The sequence below is a fragment of the Cygnus olor genome, chromosome 27 (assembly GCF_009769625.2).
Source record: "Cygnus olor isolate bCygOlo1 chromosome 27, bCygOlo1.pri.v2, whole genome shotgun sequence".
NCBI classification, from domain to species: Eukaryota; Metazoa; Chordata; class Aves; order Anseriformes; family Anatidae; genus Cygnus; species Cygnus olor.
Window position 1 is genome coordinate 2,400,777 of NC_049195.1, and position 13,240 is coordinate 2,414,016.

Below are 13,240 nucleotides of genomic sequence, written 5' to 3' on the forward strand. Positions count from 1 at the left end.
TTTTAAAAGCCCTCCTGTATCAAATGCTGCAGAAGGATTCAAAAGCCTTTCAAACTTCATAAATCATTAAAAAAAAAAAAGACTCCACTCCACACAGATAGAGCCATCAACTCCACAAGACAACAAGAACAATATAGTTATCAAACACTTCTCTCTGCAAAAGTACAAGTCCAACTGAAGGTCAATCCGATAGCTTGCCAAGCCCAGTTTGTCTGGTAGAGTATGCTTGAAAAAACATTGAGTGGAGACGAGCATACAAGAATTTGTCACCCATCCTCATAACAGGGTTACAACACATCTTTTCAGAGCTGGAAGTACCAGCTGAAACACTAGTGAATGTACCCTCCAATAAATCCTTTAACCCTTTTTAGAATTAACCTATATTTTGAGTTTCTGCAACATCAAGTTGCCAGGGTCCCACAACTTAATCACTTTTCTTAAACATTATTTCTGTTTCTTTTTTTTTTAAACTCACTGCTTTCTAATTTTATCTAGTGCCCCTCTGCTTCTTGTACTACAAAAAAAACAATATCCAACGGTAATAATTTCCTATGTCTTCTCCTTCATCTCTTTCTTCTTCATTTCTATCATTTCAGCTAAACTGAAGGCCATGCCTCCAATCATGCCGCACAGGGGCTGGAATGCAATGGCAAAACAGAATGAGGATAACCAAGCTGTACTCCTAGATATTTATTTGATCTTTAATAATAAAACTAGTTTGAGTGTAAATTCAGGGAGGGGGAAGGATGGAGATTTCTACTGTCCTTCCCTCTGCAGTACAGCTTGGCATGACCATTTCTACAAACTTTCTCAGAAAAATACGACGGAGAGCATAGCAGAAGTGGTTACTACATCTCCAGGAGCAGTTCCCTACACCAGCATTTGTACCTTCCCCAAGCACCAGGCAGTTTAACACTTGTCCAAGCTAAGAGTTGCCTCGCATCCTGATCTGAGCATTTGGAAGTCAACAGGGAGATTACAGCTGCTGCAATTAATCCAAGTGTAAAAAGATTAACAACAGTCTATTCATCTTTTATTCTCTTACGACTGACTGCAGTTAATGCTACCAACACCTCCAAGGATACACAGTCCAGGTCCAACAGCAGCTTAACTGTTCCTACATCCGCCAAAATGAGACACTCAATAACTGAATATCAGTTTTCCTTCTCCCATACATCCCTGCATATCCATGGCAAAACTTGATTTTCTTCCTTCCTGCCGAGGAACGCTAGTCACAAATGTTCAGCTTATATTTAGGAAAGAAAAGGTAAAGGGTGCTTCTGAACCTGACTTCATGGGCCAGGTTTGATGAGGCATCAAGTCTTTTTGGGGTGTTTCTATGCAATACATGCTGTTTCTTCCATCAGATATCCAAAATCACATCAGTGACATACTGCCAGAGATCACTTTTATTCCACGGGACATTAAGGTCTTCAAATGACACAGCTAGGTCCAGAATAGAGCATGGAAAATAAAGAAAATACACTCTTTAATTCTGTGGTGCCATTTACGCCATTTGCCCCGCCATCCTTTTCCTGAAAACCCACAGTGATGGCAACAATGCAAACGATGACATTTCTTGGAGCAGAAGTGCTTTGTAAACAAATAGCCACAGCTTGGAGTACAAAACAAGCGGCTCCAACTTTAAACATTTGGCGAGGTGCTGGTGCATGATGACAGCGTGTTAAATTCATTATTCAACACGCTGCAAAGCGTAACGTGTCAAAGTGACAATTTATACTATACTTACCTCCAGTCAAAGATATTAGAACAGAGTGATGGGTGCTTGAGCAGCAGAAGTGATTCAGTAATAGAGATATCCAACCTGCAACAGCAAAGAAAACTGCTTACCAAACTTAAACACCCTGATGCCAAAGGGGGATCAAAGGAAGTGTTTGGTGCCAGAACAATTCAGTGAATAAATCCATTGCATTTAGTTCACATTGTCTTTTGTAGAGGAATAAAGTATATAAGCAATTACATTTCCAGTATCCTTGGAGCTTCATATGAAAGAGAGTTCCCATGTTATATCATACAGTACTTCCCTTGTATTCTTAGTGACCCGAAGAACCCAAGGGGATTTTCTGCACTTGAATCTACCCAGACACAGGCGTAGGAGGTCTCCTCTGTGCTCCCGTTGCTGGGACCACAGCCCAGTACCCTGGAGGTCAGCAGAGCTGGGTTATCTCCCCAGCTTTGCTGCTAGCCTGGAGGCTGGCTTGGTGGTGAGCAGGTCCAGCTCTCTGCATGTCAGTCTGTCCAGTCGTAAGCTGAAGTTAACACTGATAATCACTGCCAAACTCTTGGAAATGAGCTGAAGTGAAACATATTCTGCTAGGACAGGCATCACTGTTGTGGTTAGTATTGTAATTAAGCACAAGACCTTGTCATTTCCCTTGTCAAAGAATTCTGCCAGCTACAAGCAAGCAAAACTTCCCCCATTCCCCCAAAAAACAACTCTTATTTAAGGCATAAGTTGATAAACAAGAAACCTTAGTTGCAGGCACACAGCATAAAGGCAACGACCACCTTGAGAGCCCAGGTAACTCAGTCCTTACTGCTGCAGCAGCCACCAGTGCCACCCATGTTACACAGCCAACGAGCAGCAGCAGAGGGCCACTGCTGGTGTTTATCGTAAGTCATTCACCGAAATGGATGTTACACGACGTTAAAAGTATGTTGGGTGTCTGGGTGCAATAAAAAATTAATTTACCATTCACAAAGCTTCTCATTTAGTTAAATCAGCTGTGTTTCAGCTACATTATCTGTATGTTTCTAATGTATTTATTCCCTATATTTTTGCAGAGCTGGCTCAAACTGAGCTTTATTTTTTTTATTATTAATTCAATATAATTTCTACATATTCCTGGGAGTAGGCCATGGTGTAACAATTGTGCTACCACATTGCCATCTCCAGGCAAGCTGAAGAACTGTGTAAAAAGCACTTTCAGAATTGAGTATATATATCTCTTTTTAAAAGAATATATTTTAACATTTTTCAATTAAAAAAATACAATTTGTGTACTAAAATCAGTCTTAGAAAACAGAATGACATAGGCGTATATTATTCCTAAGCTAACAAACCCTCATTAGACGAGTCCATACCCTCCTATCAAGCTACTCCCAAGAGCTCTGACTGACAAGGACAAAAAGTCAGTCACTTCGTATATACAACATACATTTCATTTTAAGTATCGTGTCACATTAAGACTTCTGGCAGATTAATAAAGAGCGCTACCAAAGACATGCTCTGGTTCGTACTTTGACTGGCAAGAGCCAGCCAGCACCACGTTAAGGCTTTCTCGATCTCACACGTGCTTCTGCTGAAAAGTGGCTGCACACAATAGCTGTGCTGCTCTGTTTTAAAGATAACTAAGGTGTTCCAACTAAGTACTCTACCCTTCAAGCACCATGATGAGAAATGGCATATGTAAAATTTCTTGGAAGCATTCTTCACTCGGCAGCCTCCTTGCTTTAAAAATGAAGGGAGCAAGCCTAATTGTTAAACCATTCAAACACAGATCAAGACTATATTTAAAATAAAATTTCCAGAATTACCATGGTTCATAACAGAATAAGAGGCAGGTTTACAGGACCATAATACAGCTGTGTGAGATGCAAAAATGTGCTGATCCTCACTTGAAGCAACAGAATTTCACGCTGCATCAGCAAGTTACACCTCTTGGTAGCTGGGACCCTGCCAGTTACACAGTTGCACAACAGCAAAGACATTATTCTGCCAGAACCATGCAAGATCTGTAAAACTGGTGGGCACTCTCACATGGGAAAGGACCTGGAAAATTAGAGGTTGGTCTTCATAGATGTTCTGTTCTTGTCCTCCTTGCCCACTGCAAACTCCCTCCAAAGGTGGCTGGTAGCTCAGCACTGGCTGCAATTCATTGTGTTTCCCAGGTTCAGCTTCTGAAACTGAAATATTGGGTTTTTAGAGAAAAGCCACAGGCAGCGAGATGTATGTTTCTTATAGAAACACCTCCCTACCAGGGCTGAGGAAGGAAAATAAACCACAAAAGGAAAAATCTTATCTCTAGAGGCACATAAAACTTAAAAGAATAAAAGGATTCATTCCAGAAAAGAAATTCTGTGCTTTATGAACAGCAAAGCTTCATTACCTGAAAAAAAAAAGAATTAAAACTGTAGCCTTAGACTATACTCAGTTCCTTCTGAACTGCTTCTTGCAGGTAGAGGTGAAATTGTATAAAAGTTATTGGATTCCTCTATCTTTCACCAGCTACAGTGATGTATATCATCATGCCATGTTAGCAACACTTACCAGTATAAACGAAATGCACTTCTCTGGAGAAGCATAAACCTCATCTACCCCCTAAGTAAAGATATGCAAGAAGTTGTTTGTTTTTTTTTTCCCTCCAGTGATAACGAATCTGATTGTTACCATATACACGTATGGCTTTGCTCAGCAGAAGTCAGACACGTTGATCTGGCTCTGCTCCCACACAAGATGGGGAACGAGCTGTCCCGACAACATTAACCTTTGCGGTAAAACAACTTGTTTCTCAGCAAGGCTTATCATCTTGGGCTCCATTTTGTGATAACACCATTTATACCCCTATGCCAATATCAGAACAATCAGTTCAATTCCAAAAAGTAAAGATGAATCATATCCCTGTTGGAAGTAGTTGTATTTCTATGGTGAATACAAAGCAGAAAGTTTCATGTGCATAGGAAGCCTCCTCTCACTACTGCTTGATACCAGTGACAATGTGTGCTGCAGCTCCATAGCTCTTCAGAAAACTTTGTGCACCACAGCAACTAGAAAAAAATAACTAGTTGTTTGAGGGATTATGGTTTTAGCCTGCAATTTAACTGAACAGCAAATTATTTAAGTTCCACTGGAGGAGCGAGAGAAAGCATCCGTCAAAACACACTTCACATGCTTAGCACTTACTTGATGTCAAATCAAAACATTTTGTTTTGTTCTTCAAATCATGAAACCTAAGAACAAATTACCTCAAAGTCAGACTGTACATATTAAAGCTCAGGCGAAAAAATGGTGGGTTTTGTGGTTGTTTTGTTTGTTTGCTTTGTTTTCCAAACACTGATTGCAGCTCTTCAGATGTTAGAAACTAGTTGAGAAAACCAAAGTTTACACTGGCACTTAAATAACCGTAAAGGTCTTTCAAAGAAATTTAGTTACCTTGTGTAAAGCTTGAAGTGATGCAGTGTTGTAGGAGGCAAACAGTCTTTTACAGCTGGGCAAATACTTCCCAAATTACTGTCACAGCCCACATTTTCCAACTGGCTTTGGAACAGTGCTGTAACTCTTCAGAAACCCAAGTTGCTAGGTCACTTCTGAAAAGGAGACTTCAATACTTGAGAATATTTTATCCAAAAGTAAAGCCTCAAGTTTATCCAAATTTTATCCAAAAGTAAAGCCTCAAAGCCTCAAGAAACAATCTAGTAATTTGCAAAGGCAAAGGAAGGGCAGCCCCAGCCCAACTTTTAGATGCAACCCTCAGATGTAACACAAGCCACAAGAATACAAAACACAGAAGGCATAAAACACATATCCGAATTAACTCAAAATACACAACGTTACTCCCAGTCCTGTCAAAACCATACAGCTTTCTGCCAGCAGACTGTAATTTGCCAGTCAAGGTTCAGCGCATGCTACCTCTGCAAGAACTGATCTCGCAAACCACACCATACCCCAGCACACTTCTCCGAGGGAAATTTGGGCCCATAAGTTAACACAAGTAGAATCAAAAGGCACCAAGTGGTTCTTAAAATGCACAGAACATTTATTTTCTCTGCACTGTGCAAAAAAATAAGCTTAGATCGACAATTGAAACGATATATATGCATATACACACATTCAGAAGTGTCACTGCAGTGTCTCTGGACTTCTCTATTCCCTTGGGCATGACTAAATTAAATTTTCAAATTACATTTTGCTGTTGTAAATCAAGAGAGATTTAACAGCATTACACCACAGCAGCTCAGCAAAAAGGACAGTGTGATATATCATGAGGTGCAGTGCTTAGCCTGAGCACTGGCCCCTCAGAGAAGAATATATCCCAAAATTAACTGAACTACAGCACCCATGCAGGAGCCAGAGGAGCATTTATACGTTCACCATGTTCGCTTTCAGTCTAAAGGGTGTTTTTCTCTCCCATTTTTACCTTCTATGCCAAATCAAGAAGTTGAAAATATCATCAAACCTTTCTAACCAATAAATTCATAAGAACGAAATACGAATACAAAGTGAGGACAAAGTTATCACAAACATGATGAAGTGATGGCAAATGTAATAAAGGTCAAAACAGTGTAGTTCAACGGTTTGACTTCCTTAACCAAGTTTTGGATATTCAACCCCTGGATAGCCAATGACAGATTCTTCCTTTATTATTATTATTGTTATTATTTTTTTTTTTCAACTAGCCTTTTCACCATGGTTCAATGGCAACCTCTAAAAGTCATCAGCCAAACACAGATTAAGCTGAGAATCCATATAAAGCCTATGTACCCTCCATATAACAAAGCAAACAGAAAAGACTCACCACTGAGGACCCGTTTAAAAGCAGAACGGCAGCATGATGTGCTCTGCTTTACCAATGCTCTGTTTCCATGGGACACTAACAGTCTAGGCAAAGCTACAAATTAATTCAGCTATCATTTTCAAACTCATTTCTCATCTCGTGAAAAAATGCATGCAGCACAGAAACAAACAGTTACATGCTTTTGAGCATATTCAATGAGACCGTTTGACACGGTGTTGTAAAGGGCATCCAGACCTGTTTGTTTTGACTAATTTCAATAAACTATTATGTCTGCATCTGGAAACACTTGACTCCATCGCTTTCAGAGGCAGCTCAGTTTTCCAGACCCCTTATTTTCCATTCCTCTTCAGTAATGCCTTATTTTCCTATTTTCTCTCGTTTTATTTCATCTTGACGTGAAGAATTTCCTCTGGATCACTTGAGAAAGAATATAGCAGTCCGGAGGGAGTCCAGAGTAGCTGTTTCCATGGGGCATGAAGACCACCAACATCCTATCCATATCAGTGACTACAGAAACTAAGAAATGAGCCAAGGTAAAAGACATCTTCCTATAGCATTAAAATGAAAATATATATATATAAATAAAACAAATTTACACTAGCCACATGCCCTGAAATTATACTTTCTTCATCTTTCCAGAAGCACCAAGCATGCTGTTTCTGCAGGACACAGACATTGCTAAGCTAACAATCCAAGTTAGGTATTTATAGTGAACACAAATATGTGTTGTTTAAGTGCCTTGCAGCTCCTATGTCATTTATCTGCAAAATCCTAGAGAGGCAGGGAGGCTTCCCCCTCCTGCTGAGGAGGACATAAGGAGGTGTACAGCTATTTGCCAGGTACTGTCAAATGTTGAAGGAAAATCCCCTCCTATGTCAACCCGTAGCACTGCTTCCTGCAGAGTTTTTATTCTAATTTAAACTTATCTGCTCTTCTGTGAGTGAATCACAGCTCCCAAAACAATTTTGCTGTCTTAGAGAAAAAGAATGCAATAAAATTAAGGAAAAAAAAAAATCAAACACCTTTGAAGATGTGGCACAATACAGGAGCAAAGAGACCGATTATTCTCATCTCACTCACTCTAGGTCCAGAAGCAAATTGCACAGCTATGTCAGCACAGCACTGCCCCATGGCTAATAACCTGTGATGCCACACTGCTTTCTGACACAAAGAAAACCTCCCTGCACAACACCATCCTGTGCCCTCCGGCTGTGTGAGGCTCAGTCTCTGCTTTCAATACATGGCAAAAGTGTCCACAACGCCCGCTCTCCTCTGCCGTACAGATCTGTCCTAGCACAGAAGTGGAGAGAAGCCCCAAACTAAGCATGACAGCAATTAAAAGGTATTTGAGGCACGTGGACGTGGCACTAACAGACATGGTTTAGTGTTTGATCGTTGGACTTGATGACCTTGAAGATCTTTTCCAACCAAAGTGTTTCTATGTGGTAGAGACTCTGGTCAATCCAATTGATCAGGATGGGGAGGAAGAATCTAGTCCCATGTTCTGGGCTACAATCAAACTGAGGCAGAAACGTTAAATGCCCTGCGTGGGTTATCCTCCTTAGCAGGAGAGATGAGCCAGGTAACCACAGCTCCTTCACCATCACTGCAAACTGCATTTTCATGACTTTGCAGAAAACTGGATGTAAATCTCCCATCAGGCAAACAGACAACCCTTATGATTCTGAAGAGCCCCGAGTTCTGTGAGTGAGAAGTGCTACGGATATTATCCTTATTATTTGCAGCTATCAATCAACTACATTTCAGCAGCACTAAAAATTCAGTCAAAGCAAAGTCTCAGCAGAATCGCTCCAGAACAGGTCACGCTACACCACGAGTATTCTCTCTTTCAGGACCGATTGGCTGATACAACACGTACGAGCCCTAGCTCAGCATGCTGCTCTGCTAATGCTTCCTCCTGTACCAATTATACTCTTGTATGTGTTAATGTTACACGAGAAATCTTTACAATTACAGTAAATCACCCACTCTGAATTCTGCAGATAACATTTTTTAATGAACATTCATTATAGGAAGAAAATATCTCCTCAGACAAAACCGTGGAAAAATACAGTTTTATGACATATGAAATTCTGGCTTTCCCTGTCTATCTAGGATAATTTGTTTTGTAGATTTAGCCCAAGATGCAGCTCTCGCATACATAAACTGCCAATGTTTTAGACTCCATCCAATCAATTGGTAACTGGGAGACCAAACAGTGTCACTAATGTTTTGGTTTCAATACACAAGCCAAAGCATTCTGTCAGAGCTCACAGAGTCCTTGGCACGTCCTCTGGTCAGGATAAACTCTGCAGCCATGGACCCATCAGCCACACAGCTGCCACATGCAGCAGCACAACACTGAGATGCCAGCATCTAAAACACATCGCTGAGACACAAGGAAGAGGCAACACGGGTCCGTCGTAAGATCAGAATGACCATTAGCAAGTGTCACAACAGTTTAGCTGGCACTACTTGTGGCCGAAGCGAGCCATAGGGAAAGAATTTACTTTGGTGCACCCATAAGCCCAAGACCCACTGGAATACATCTAGGTAAAAAACACACTATGTTCTATAATCTCAGCAGGAAACTAACCTGAAAGTATAGGTTTCCCTTGAATAATTTCTCAGGCAAGCTGTCTGCCAAAGTTTGCATCTAACCCGCAGGATATTTCACCACCTCCCACAGGCAACCTCCACCAGTGATGGAGATAAGTGGGCATTGCTGCTGTTAGGAGGATGAGACCTCACAAACAGATTTTCTTCCAACTTCTGGGAACAACCGGATATTTATTTGTGGTCTCTGGAAATCATTTTGATCCGAGCCCTTATAATTAGCTGCAGCAATGGCTGAGAAATTATTTATGTAAGAATCATTGCTCTTGCATTAAGAAGGTGAGTTAGAAAGCAGGAAATCACACCAGGGTGGGGTTGGGGACGAAGGCAGGACCAGGGCAGGCTTTGCAATAAAAAAATAAAGCTTTTCATCTGTAAGTAAGCTGAATAAACAAACACTGAACTCAATCCCCCTTAAGTGAAAATAATACTGCATCACTAAGCACAAGCAAACTGGACCAAGTGATGGAACAAGTGTTTAAAACCCTATCAAAAGATAGATTATAAAAAAGCAGTTTACAAATTAATTGGTAGAAGTAAACCATTGAAAGCAGATGGTTTCACAGTGAATTTCTGGGCAAATCTTTTAGCAAGGAAACAAAACAAAACACCTAAAATGCATATTCATAGGGTGAGGAACATGGCCAGCGAGTGAGGCAACCACTTCATCTCATGTTAATGCAGTAACAAGGTACAAGGCTTTGGCCTTCTACTGTCTTTTTGTCACAGCATAGCTCTGCTACTCCTTAAGAAAGTATAAAATGCTAAAAAATATTGTGTCAATGTTGTTTATTCTGAAAATAAGCAGTCCAAGTAGAAACTGGGAAAGAAAGGGAATAGCAAAGCCACTGGGCATAACTACATGCTTACTAAGGAATGCTCCTGCTTGAAATATGGAGTCTATGATGCATCCGTGAGCAGCTTTATGTCACCCAGTAGAAAAAATGATCTGGTCATTCATTAGAGGGCAGGTCTTCATAGATGCAACTGCACATCAATTGACACATGAGAAAAAAGAACCTGAACAGAATAAATAATTAGATGTGGTGATTTCAAACAGCTGTGAAGTCACTTCTGTCATCTGACGCCTGCTTTGGGGAATGTTGGCTTGGAAAAAGCGTACTATGTGGCTAAAATCACACAAGAATCATCAGTAAGGCAACATCTGCTTCCTTGTTTCTCAAGTGTCTGAGGCCTAATTCAATGTGTGTGTTTGGCATTCCAGTTTTCAGTAGATATCTATTATATACTTAAGAATAAAGCTAAGCAAGGTTTTTAATCTGCACTGTACAGAAATGAAACTGACACAAAACAAGTGATTTCACTCATAGGATGCGGGAGCTGAAATATGGACGCAAACTCTTGATTAGAGTAACCCAAACTGAAGCCAGAAACGAAGTGTCTTTCCCACTCCAACTCTCTTAAGACCAATTTAATTAATAAAATAGTAACAAGATCAACAAATTCTTCAACAATTTGACATGAGTTAAAGCCATCCTACCCACTCCCAAGCACCACAGAATAAATTGGATCGTGCCATCTTGAGGCAAATTGGTGGTCTACTCCCTCCACAATACTTACTGCATTCCAGCACTGAATATTAGTGACTGAGCTTTATTTGGTTACAGGGCAGGGGGGAAGATGAGTCTTCAGAAGCTGTTCATTCTGTAGAAGAGAAAATCAAGGCATTTACAAATCGTGGTAGTAAAGTCAGGGAACAGCTCAATTACTGCATCTGCTGCTACTGGAAACAAAACTACGTGCCAGAGGCACAATGAATAACAACTGTGGCACGTAAATGAAGAAAATAATTCCAATGGGTAATGAAAATCAGATGAAGTTATGTATTATAACCATAAGAAAACTAAAAGAGCTCACTGCAAGCAACGCGGTGGCAGTGACAACCAACAGGACTTAACCTTCAGTTACAGCTCTCATGTTGTAGCTGCACTGAAGGCAACGGGGGCTCATTGCATGGCACCACCCCAACGGGAAGCAGCTTCGGGGAACATGGGCCACCCCAGTTCCCATTGAGGTGCCAGCTGCTTGAATGGGGGAAAAACCACCAATGTGTTAAGCAATGGCCACATTGCATCGCCTATTTCAAAGGTCTTCCCTGCACCCTCTTATTTCATTGTTATTTTTTTGTTTGTTTTAAATCCAGTCCAGGTTTTTAAGTCTTCCCTGCTTGAATCCCTAGAAAAAACATTCTAAGAAATATTGCTGTTACTTCTCAGTTAGTTTTCTTGAAAACCATACAAGAGTAATACTAAACAGTGGTAGGTGGAAGAACAATAGACAGACTCCAACAGACTTTGGTGCAAAGATTAATAGATGAGTGAGGCAGCATCCCTGCAGATAAAGGTGGGTTAGTGATAACTTCAGTAAGTCCTTATCACATTCCTCCAGGTATCAAAAAACAGAGGAACAAAGAAAAGGGTCAAAAGAAAAGTATAATTAATGAATGGTGGGGAATTGGAAGAAAAGAGATAAGTCTCTGGGCTGTAAAATGGAAAAGGTTTTGGTAAAAGAGCTTTTATCATCTGTCTTTTTCCCCACACTACAGCAAAACAATTGCAGAGAGAGGACGAATAGAATGTGGGAGCAGGAGCTAAACTGGGCTGGATATTTGACATGGGATTTGGCTGCACAAAAAAGATTTAAGGAGCAAGTTATCTAGTCTGATGTATTTCCAAGAAAATAGCCCCCAGAGAGATTTACTAGGAGGTCCGCTAATCTTAGGTCTCAAGTCCTTCCAACTGGTTTTGAAATTCAAGAGAGCCTGGATCAAGCTTGGTTGGAAAGAGAGGGAATTGATGTTTAGACAGCTTTGTGCCCCAAATCTGTACAAACTGTTACTTATGCCATAGAAGCAGTCAGAAGCCTCTGGTGCTAACCACAAGCAGGCTACCCTGTGTTAACTCTACCTGTAAGAATACACAAGTAATTACAGTTGATTAACTAGATCACATTATTAACTAGATCCGTAGGGAGACATAGGCTATTTTCAGCATGACAAAACCTTCTTTTCTATGTCACCCAGAATAGCCATCTATTCAGCAACTTTTACATGATAAAGAGAGATGGATTTGAGCCAGTGAATGAAACTCTGCGAATGAACTGAGTGAGGAATGCCATGAGCATCCAGAAAAAAAAGCTTAAAAAATCATAGAGCTATGTTGCAAGTGTGCTGCCATCACTGGGCTCATGGTGTACGTGTTCCACTGGATACTCAAACAGAAGTGCAACGGCAGCAGTGATTGCAGAGACCAAGAGGACCATCATTTTGCCTGCAGCATCCATATTACCTGTACTGAATCCTGAGAACCGAAGAGGCTGCTTCACTCCTAGCCTTAAGGGGAGCTGCAGGGCTGCCAGTTAAGGAGCAAAATGATCCTTTTATATGTAAGCTTCTCGTTGATTTTCCAGATCAAATGTGCTATAGTGAGTAACACAGAATCTCATTACAGCATTTCATTCTATTTTTCAAGAGACACGCCAAGTGAAAGCCGACTTTGAAATCACATATTTTGGGGCAAGTGTCTGTGGAATAGCTCCTCCTCTCTAAATGATCATCTTTTTCCAGCCAGTGCGCTACTCTTCCCCAAACTGTTACACAAAGTGTTTGATGGCTGCATAATTAAAATAGCCTTAGGAGGAAGTTCCCAGAGAGATCCCCAAGAGATCCAAGTGCCCAAGGCTTACGGACTTTTCAGCTGAAGTTAAGAGCACACAAAGTCTTTGAAACAAATTCAGCAAGAACAAAGTCATCACAACCCCACTACAGCCACCAAAAAAATAAAAAGTCCCTTTCTCCCCAGTCACTCTTCCTGCTCTGTGCTTCTCCTAACAGAAATATGTGGGTAGTAAACCAAAGCCTAACCAGCAAATAGCTGATTTTCATGAAGCACAAACTGCTTAGGTTGGTACGGTTTTGGAAAGTACCACTTGCAGCTGTCTAACCCATCCCTGCAGCACAACCCTATCTATCCTGTAAGCCAGCTGTAGAATCTGCTGTGCAAGCACCGGTTCACAAGGCTGTGCTCCTGGTGGCTGGAGGGCATAACCCCATTAGCTACCCCAAATTA

General features: G+C 40.9%; 2 long non-coding RNA genes across 4 annotated transcripts in view; both read right to left on the bottom strand.

The window, feature by feature from the left end:
- Positions 1 to 5: 5 nt before the first annotated feature.
- Positions 6 to 4,028, bottom strand: LOC121060531. Its single transcript, XR_005814848.1, has 3 exons — positions 3,782 to 4,028; positions 1,751 to 1,825; positions 6 to 1,446 (listed from the first exon to the last, which is right to left on the bottom strand). It is a non-coding gene; the product is annotated as an uncharacterized LOC121060531 (long non-coding RNA).
- Positions 4,029 to 4,056: 28 nt separating this feature from the next.
- LOC121060532 overlaps positions 4,057 to 13,240 on the bottom strand; it is a 50,217-nt gene continuing 41,033 nt past the window's right edge. For all 3 annotated transcript variants that reach the window (XR_005814851.1, XR_005814852.1, XR_005814849.1), the window contains exons 13-14: positions 5,174 to 5,328; positions 4,057 to 4,130 (exon numbers count right to left, since the gene is read on the bottom strand). This is a non-coding gene — a long non-coding RNA (uncharacterized LOC121060532). The remainder of the gene's footprint in view (positions 4,131 to 5,173; positions 5,329 to 13,240) is intronic.